We start from the raw sequence: 8,443 nt of genomic DNA, 5'->3' as shown, positions 1-8,443 counted from the left end.
GATCATTTATTTTATTTTTCAGATTCCACGTATAAGTGTGATCACATGGTGTTTCTCTTTTTCAGGCTGACTTATTTCACTTAGCATAATACCCTCTAGGTCCAACCATGTTGTTGCATGGTAGATTTCATTCTTTTTATGGCCAAGTAATATTCCACTATACATACATACCACCTCTTCATTATCTATTCATTTATTGATGAGCACTTGGGTTGTTTCCATTTCTTGGTTATTGTAACTAGCACTGCAATAAACATAGGGAAGCAGGAAGCATAAATTTTTTTGAATTAGTGTTTTGGGTTTCTTTGGATAGATGCCCAGAAGTAGAATTGCTGGGTCATAGGTAGTTGCAGTTTTAATTTTTTAAGGAAATTCCAAACTGTTTTTCATAGTGGCTACACCAGTTTGCAGTCCCATCAACATTGCACAAGTGTTCCCTTTTCTCCATATCCTTGCCAACACTTGTTGTTTGCTGATTTATTGATGATAGCCCTTCTGACAAGTGGGAGGTGGTATCTCCTTGTGGTTTTAATTTCCATTTCTGATGATTAGTGATTTTGAGCATCTTTTTGTATGTCTATTGTCCATGTGTATGTACTCTTTGGAGAAATGTCTATTAAGGTCCTCTGCCCATTTTTAATTGGATTATTTTATTTACTTATTTTAGTGTTAAGTTGATTGAGTTATTTATACATTTTTTATATTAAGTCCTTATTAGATGCATCATTGGCAAATACGTTCTCCCATCCAGTAGGCTGTCTTTTCAATTTGTTGGTTGTGTTCTTTGCTGTGAGAAACATTTTACTTTGATGTATTCCCATTTTTTTCTTTGTTTCCCTAGCCCAGGGATATCTATATTGAAAATATATATATTACTAAGAGTAATTTTGGAGAGTTTATCGCTTATGCTTTCTTATAAGAGTTTTATAGTTTCAGGTCTTACATTTAAGGCTTTAATCCATTTTGAGATTATTCTTGTATGTGGAGTAAGAAGGTGGTCCAGTTTCATTTTCTTCCATGTATCTGTCCAGTTTTCCTAGTACCACTTATTGAATAGACTGTCTTTACCCCATTGTACATCCTTGCTTCCTTTGTTATAGATTAAATGTCTATATAGATGTGGGTTTATTTCTGGGCTCTCTATTCTGTCCCATTAGTCTATATGTCTGTTTTAATGCCAATACCATGCTGTTTTGATTACTAACATGTTTCCCCAAAAATAAGACCAGGTCTTATTAATTTTTGCTCCAAAAGACGCATTAGAGCTTATGTTCAGGGGATGTCATCCTGAAAAATCCTGCTAGGGCTTATTTTCCTGTTAGGTCGTATTTTCGGGGAAACACGGTATGGCCTTGTAGTATAGTTTGATACCAGGTAGCGTGATACCTCAAACTTTGTTCTTTCTCAAAAGTGCCACAGCTATTCAGGGTCTTTTATTTTTCCATGTAAATTTTAAATCTGTTTGAGTTCTGTGAAAAACGCCATTGGTATTTTGATAGGGATTGCACCGAATCTATAGATTGGTTTGGGTAGTATGGACATTGTAACAATGTTAATTCTTCTATCCATGAGCATGGTATATGCTTTCATTTATTTGTACCTTCTTCAATTTTTTATAATTTTCCAAGTACAGGTCTTTTAGTTTCTTGGTTAAATTTACTCCTACCTGTAGGTATTTTTTTTATGCAATTGTAAATAAAACTGTTTTCTTAATTTCTCTATCTGACATTTCATTATTGGTGTAAAAAATGCGACCAGTTTCTGAGATAATTTTGTATCCTGACACTTTACTGAATTCATTCATCAGTTTTAATAATTTTTTTGTGTAATCTTTTGGGTTCTTTATATATAGTGTCATGTAATCTGCAAATAATGACGCTTTTACTTCTTTCTTTCCAATTTGGATGCCTTTTATTTATTTTTCTTGTATGACTGCTGTGTCTAGGACTTCCAATACTATGTTGAATAAAAATGGTGAAAGTGGACATACTTGTCTTGTTCCTTAGCTTAAGGAGATTGTTTTTAGCCTTTCTCCATTGAGTATGATGTTAGCTGTGGGTTTATCATATATGGCACTTATCATATCTGGGCTTTATTATATTCAGATATGCTCCCCCTAGTTCCACTTTGCTGAAAGTTTTTATCATTAATCAATGCTGGATTTTGTCAAATGCATTTTCTGCATCTATTGATATGATCATATGATTTTTCTCCTTTATTTTGATTCAGTGATATATCGCATTAATTGATTTGCAGATATTGAACGAACATTCCATCCCAGAAATAAATTTTGATCACAGTATATGATCTTTTAAATGTATTGCTGAATTTTGTTTGCTAATATTCTGTTGAAGATTTTTGCATCTATGTTCATCAGGGATATCAGCCCATAGCTTTTTGTTTGTTTGGTTTGGTTTGGGGTTTTTATGTAATGCTTTTGTCAGGTTTTGGAATCAGAGTAATGGTGGCTTCATAGAATGAGTTTGGGAGCCTTCCCTCCTGTTGAATTTTTTGGAATAGTTTGAGAAGAAGAGGTGTTAATTCTTCTTTGAATGCTTGGTAAAATTCACCTGTGAAGCCATCTGGTCTAGGACTTCTGTTTGTTGTGAGTGTTTTGATTCCTGACTCAATTTTGTCAGTAGTAATCTGTCAGTTCAGATTTTCTGGGTTTGTCATTATTATTATTATTATTATTATTATTATTATTATTATTATTTTCAGGTGTACAAAGCAATATAATGATTAGATATTTACACACCTCACAAAGTAACCCTGAGAGGTCTACTAAGTCTATTACCCATTTGACACTGTATGTAATTATTACAATACTGTTGACTATATTCTTTATACTGTACTTTATATTCCATGGCTATATATTTTTTAAAATTGTAGTTGACATTCAATATTATTTTATATTAGTTTATATTTTTTAGAATTGTAGTTGACATTCAATATTATTTTATATTAGTTTCAGGTATACAGAATAATGGTAGGCATTTATACAATTTTTGAAGTGATCCCCCCAATAAGTCTAGTATCCAACTGACACTATAGTTTTGACCATATTTTCCATACTGTATTTTACATTCCCATGACTATATTGTAACTACTAATTTGTACTACCTAATTCCTTCACCTTTCTATGTCTCTAGGAATTTATCCATTTCTTTCAGATTGTCCAATTTGTTGGCATATAGTTGCACATAGTATTTTATTATTTTTTTTATTTATTTCTGTGGTGTCTGTTAACACTTCTCTTTAATTTCTGATAATATTTATTTGGGTCCTCTCTCTCTTTTTTTCTAATCGAGTCTTGTTAAAAGTAAGGGGGTGGGGGGTGGGAGATGAGGGTAAGGGGAATCAAATATATGGTGATAGAAGGAGAACTGACTCGGTGGTGAACACACAATGGGATTTATAGATGATGTAATACAGAATTGTACACCTGAAATCTAGTAATTTTACTAACAATTGTTACCCTAGTAAATTTAAAAAATAAATTTAAAAAAAAAGTTTATCAATTTTGTTTATCTTTTCAAAGAACAATCTCTTGGTTTCCTTGATCTTTTGTATTATTTCTTTAGTCTCCATTTCATTTATTTCCACTCTAAACTTTACTATTTCCTTCCATCTACTCACTTTGTGTTTTGCTTGCTCTTCCTTTTCCAGTTTCTTTAAGTGTAAAGTTAGATAGTTTATTTGAGATTTGTCTGTTTGTTTGTTTGTTTCATGAGGTCGGCCTGCATTGCTATAAATTTCCCTCTTTGGACTGCTTTTACTGTATCCCATAGATTTGGGGTTGTTGTATTTCCATTTTCATTTGTCTCAAGGTATGTTTTGATTTCTTCCTTGATCTCATAGTTAACCCTTTCATTGTTTAGTAGCATGTTATTTAGCCTCCATGTGTTTGTGTGTTTTTTCAGTTTTCATTTCTTGTAATTAATTTCTAGTTTCATACCATTATGGTCAGAGAGGATGCCTGATATGATTTCAAGCTTCTTGAATTTATTGAAATTTTTTTTGAGACTTAATATATGGTCTATCTTGGAAAATGTTCCATGTGCCCTTGAAAAGAATATATATTCTTCTACTTTTGGGTGGAGTGGCCTAAAAATATCAATTAAATCTATCCAGTCTAGCGTGTCATTTAAGACTGTTGTTTTTCTTGTTGAGTTTCTATATGGAAGATCTGTCCATTGGTGTCAACTGGGTATTATATTCCTCTACTATGACTGTATTACTGTCGATCTCTCCCTTTATGTCAATCAATATTTTCTTTATATATTTAGGTGCTCTTATGTTGGGTTCACAGATGTTTTACTAGGGTTGTATCTTCTTGCTGGGTAGATCTTTTTATCATTATGTAATGTTCTTCTTTGTCTCTTATTATAATTTTCTTCTTAAAGTCTATTTTGTCTGATATAATTATTGCTACCCCAGCTTTTTTTTAATTTTAATTTGTATAAAATATCTTTTTCCATCCCTTCATTTTAGCCTGTGCATCTTTCAATCTGTGGTGGAGCTCTTATAGACAGTCTTGTGTTCTTATTCATTCAGCTACTCTATGTCTTCAGTTTGAAGCATTTAATCCATTTACATTTAAAGTGATTAGTGATAGGTACATAGTTATTGCCATTTTATTATTCATATTTATGATCTTCTTTTGTTTGTTTTTTCCTCCCCTTCTTCTTCTTAAAGAAGTCTTTATAACATTTCTTGTAATACTGGCTTGGTGGTAATGAATTCCTTTAGCTTTTTCTTGTCTGGGAAGCTTTCTCTCCTTCAGTTTTAAATGCTAGCTTTGCTCGTTACAGTAGTATTGGTTGCAGGTCCTTCTTTTTCATCACTTTGAATATTTTCTGTTACTCCCTTCTGGCCTGCAAAGTTTCTGTTCAGAAATCAGCTGATAGTCTTATGGGAGCTCCTTTGTAAATAACTAGTTTCCTTTCTCTTGCTAGTTTTAGGATTTTCTCTTTGTCTTTAACTTTTGCCATTTTAATTATAATGTGTCTTGGTGTGGGCCTGTTTGGGTTCATCCTGTTTGGAACTCTCTGTACTTTATGGGTTTGTATGTTTATTTCCTTCACCAGGTTAGGGAAATTTCAGTCATTATTTCTCCAAAAAGGTTCTCAATTCCTTGCTCCCTCTCTTCTTCTTCTGGTACACTTATGATGCAAACGTTGTTATGCTTGATGTTGTCCCAAAGGTTCTTAAACTGTCTTCAATGTTTTTTATTTAGTTTCAGGTGTACAAAACAATGTAATAGCTAGACATTTATACCCCTCACAAAGTGATAACCCCTCTACGCCAATCTACTACCCCTCTGACATCGTATATAACTGTTACAATTCCATTGACTCTATTCCATACACTGTACTCCACATCCTCTGACTATATATTATAGTTGACATTCATTGTTATTCAGCTTCAGGTGTACACAGCAGTGGTCAGGTATCTGTACTGTCCCTGAAGTGGTCTCCCTAATAAGACAAGTGTCCATCAGATATCCTACAAAATCTTTACAACTTTATTGATTATATTCCCTGTCATTTGTATCCTTGTGGCAATCTTGTGGTTACCAATTTGTGCTTTCTAATCCCCTCACTTTCTCCCTCATCCCCACTCCCCTTCCATCTAGCAACCCTCAGTTTTTCTCTATATCTCTGAGACTGTTTCTTATTAGTTTGTTCATGTATTCTATTCTTTAGACTCCACATAAGTGAGATCATATGGTATTTGTCTTTCTCTGTCTGACTTTTTTCACTTATCATAATATTCTCTAGGTCCATCCATATCGTTGCAAATGGTAAGATTTCAAAAAATATAGAACGCTTCACAAATTTGTGTGTCATCCTTGTGCAGGGGCCATGCTAATCTTCTCTGTATCGTTCCAATTTTAGTAAATGTGCTACCGAAATGAGCACCTATCTTCTTTTTTTTTTTAATTATTTTTACTTTTTACTGTTCCGATTGGGTGTTTTCTGTTACTTTGTTTTCTAAATCACTGATTTGATCCTCTGCTTCATCTAATGTACTGTTGATTCCTTTTAGTGTATTCTTCATTTCAGTTATTGTATTCTTTATTTCTGATTGGTTCTTTTTTACGGTTTCTATGTCCTTCTTTATGCATAATGATTCTTTCTAGAAGTTCTTACTAAGTTTCTTAAGCATTCTTATCACTAGTGTTTTAAACTCTATCTCTGATATGTTCATTTAGTTCTTTTTCTGAACTTTTCTCCTGTTCTTTTATTTGAAATATTTTTTTGTTGTTTCCTCATTTTCGTTGCCTCTCTGTGTTCATTTCTATGTATTAAATAGCTCTCTGATGTTTCTCAGTCTTTGCCAGATGGACTTCTATAGGAGTTGTCCTGAGTTGTCCTGTGTTATCCTGTGTCGCAGTCTCCCTGATCACCTGTGCTGTGAGTTCTACAAGTGTCTTTTGTGTGAGTTGTATGTGTCTTCCTGTTGTAGTTGGGCCTTGATTGCTTTTGGCACAACAGTGGGTGGGATTAACTCTCAGGCTGACTGGTTTTGAGGATTGCCTATGCTCACAGTGTATGAGCTACTCCATGGGGACTGACCCCTCAGAGAGGAATTTGTCCCAGGAGGCTCTTGTGCCTGCTGAAACCACCCTTTGGGTGTGCTGCTTGTGGCCTAATCAGGTGGGATTCTGCTCTGGTCTGAAGTCAGCCTCTGGGTGTGTTGTTTCTGGTGTCTCTTGGGAAGGGCTCCTGTGCAGGCAAAGTTCAGCCTTGCCTGTGACTGGGCCAAGGCTACCTTGTAGGAGCTGCAAAGCTATATGTGGGTGATTGCTGCCTATGTTGGACCTGGAAGCATGTTGAGGTGGCTTCACTGTGAATTTAGGCTGGCTGCCACCAGTATCAGGCCTGGGGCAGCTTAGGAACAGGCCCAGGGCCCACCTAGGCATGTTGCCACCTGCTAGCTGCCTGTAAGTTTCAGCCCCTGAAATGGCCTCCTTAGGTGCACAGGGCTGGACTCTTTGTCTTGGTGCTGACAGTGCCCCTGGCGATGCCACCTGAGTTGGGTGGGGCAGGGTCCCAGGGAGTCATCATGGTAGACTGGGTGGAGTTCACAAAGTTAGTTCAGATTCAGTTCTTGTGACAGTGCCAAGCCTGTGGCCAACACCCCTACCCTAAATGCCCAGAGAACACCAAGGCCAGCCATTGCTCACCTTGGCCCATTGATCCCCAAGAGCGGATCAAGAAAAGCTGAAGCACTGCCTGCTGCCAAAAGTATCCCATGTGGCTGCACAAGCTGCCACAGGCTGCGTGCTACTGGAAAGCCTTCTGGCAGTGTGTGGAGCAGGGCTGCCCACCCAGGTGCAGGGAAGAGTGTCGCCTCGCAATGCTGAATGAGCTGGGTGGGGTGGGGTCCCAGGAAGTCACCAGCGTGGGGGTGGGAGAGTTCCCCAGGCAAGTGAGGTCTTAGATTTGGCACTGTGGAAGAGGGCTCAACACAGAAAAGTGTCACCAACCTGCAGGCCACACGAGGTGGGCACAACACAGGGCTAATGGCTGATACCCTTTTAGCCCTCGCACTGCAGCCACACAACTCAGTCTTTTCCTGTTTGTCTATGGCATCCCTCAAGTTGCCGCTCCTCTGCTGGAGTCTAGGGTGAATGCTTGCAAGCAAGAGAGTCTCTGTGTTGGCTCTTTAAGAATATATCTGGGGTTCCACTTCACTTGTATGGGTAGAATCCTCACTGATTTTTCACAACTGGATGTTGTGGGAACTCCTCTTGCCAGCACTGGGGCCCTGGGCTGGGGAGCTTGGTATGGGGCTGCGACCTCTCACTCTTCATGAGGTAACTCCACTGCTGAGGTGTTCCTCCCAATGCTCAGCCACTACCTGTGGGTTTGGGGTTAGCCTGTTTCACATCTCTGCCCCTTACCCATCTTGACATGGCCTCATCTTTATATCCTTAGCTATAGAGGTTTTGTTGAGCTAGTTGTCAGGTGGTTCTCAAGTCTGATTGTTCTGTAATTTAGTTGTAATTTTAATGTGGTTTGGGGGGTGGCAGGCACAGTGATTACCTATTCCACCATCCTTTTTTTCTCCTCCACAGAAACCATACTTGCTGTAGGGCTGTCATAGAAGATTCTGCACTGATTTTTTAATACCACCTTTAACACATAATAAATTCACAAATATGCTAAGCCCATTTCTGTACATTTTGTTTTATTAAACTCTACATTATTTATACAACTGTCTGTGTCAACATTTAAATTACTATATCATTATATGTTTAATATCCTGTAGAACTATCTAGCCCCTAAGTGAGAACATTAAAAAGCAATACTTCTTGCTTCTTTTTTTCAGAATTTTCCTAAAAATTGATATGTACAAGTTTATATTAACATAAGAAAATTAGAATCAGTCTGTGTAGTTTATTTAAAATCTTCTAAGTACAGGTATTGAGGAA

The 8,443-nt window shown here is 36.8% G+C and overlaps 1 non-coding gene across 1 annotated transcript; it reads right to left on the bottom strand.

The window, feature by feature from the left end:
• Window positions 1-5,817: 5,817 nt before the first annotated feature.
• LOC141567041 (U6 spliceosomal RNA) lies at window positions 5,818-5,924 on the bottom strand. Its single transcript, XR_012489438.1, has one exon. It is a non-coding gene; the product is annotated as a U6 spliceosomal RNA (small nuclear RNA).
• Window positions 5,925-8,443: the final 2,519 nt, after the last annotated feature.

The sequence above is a fragment of the Rhinolophus sinicus genome, linkage group LG09, assembly GCF_036562045.2.
Source record: "Rhinolophus sinicus isolate RSC01 linkage group LG09, ASM3656204v1, whole genome shotgun sequence".
In the NCBI taxonomy this organism is placed as follows: Eukaryota; Metazoa; Chordata; class Mammalia; order Chiroptera; family Rhinolophidae; genus Rhinolophus; species Rhinolophus sinicus.
Note: the sequence above shows the minus strand (reverse complement) of the source record. Positions and strands in the feature narration are given on the sequence as shown.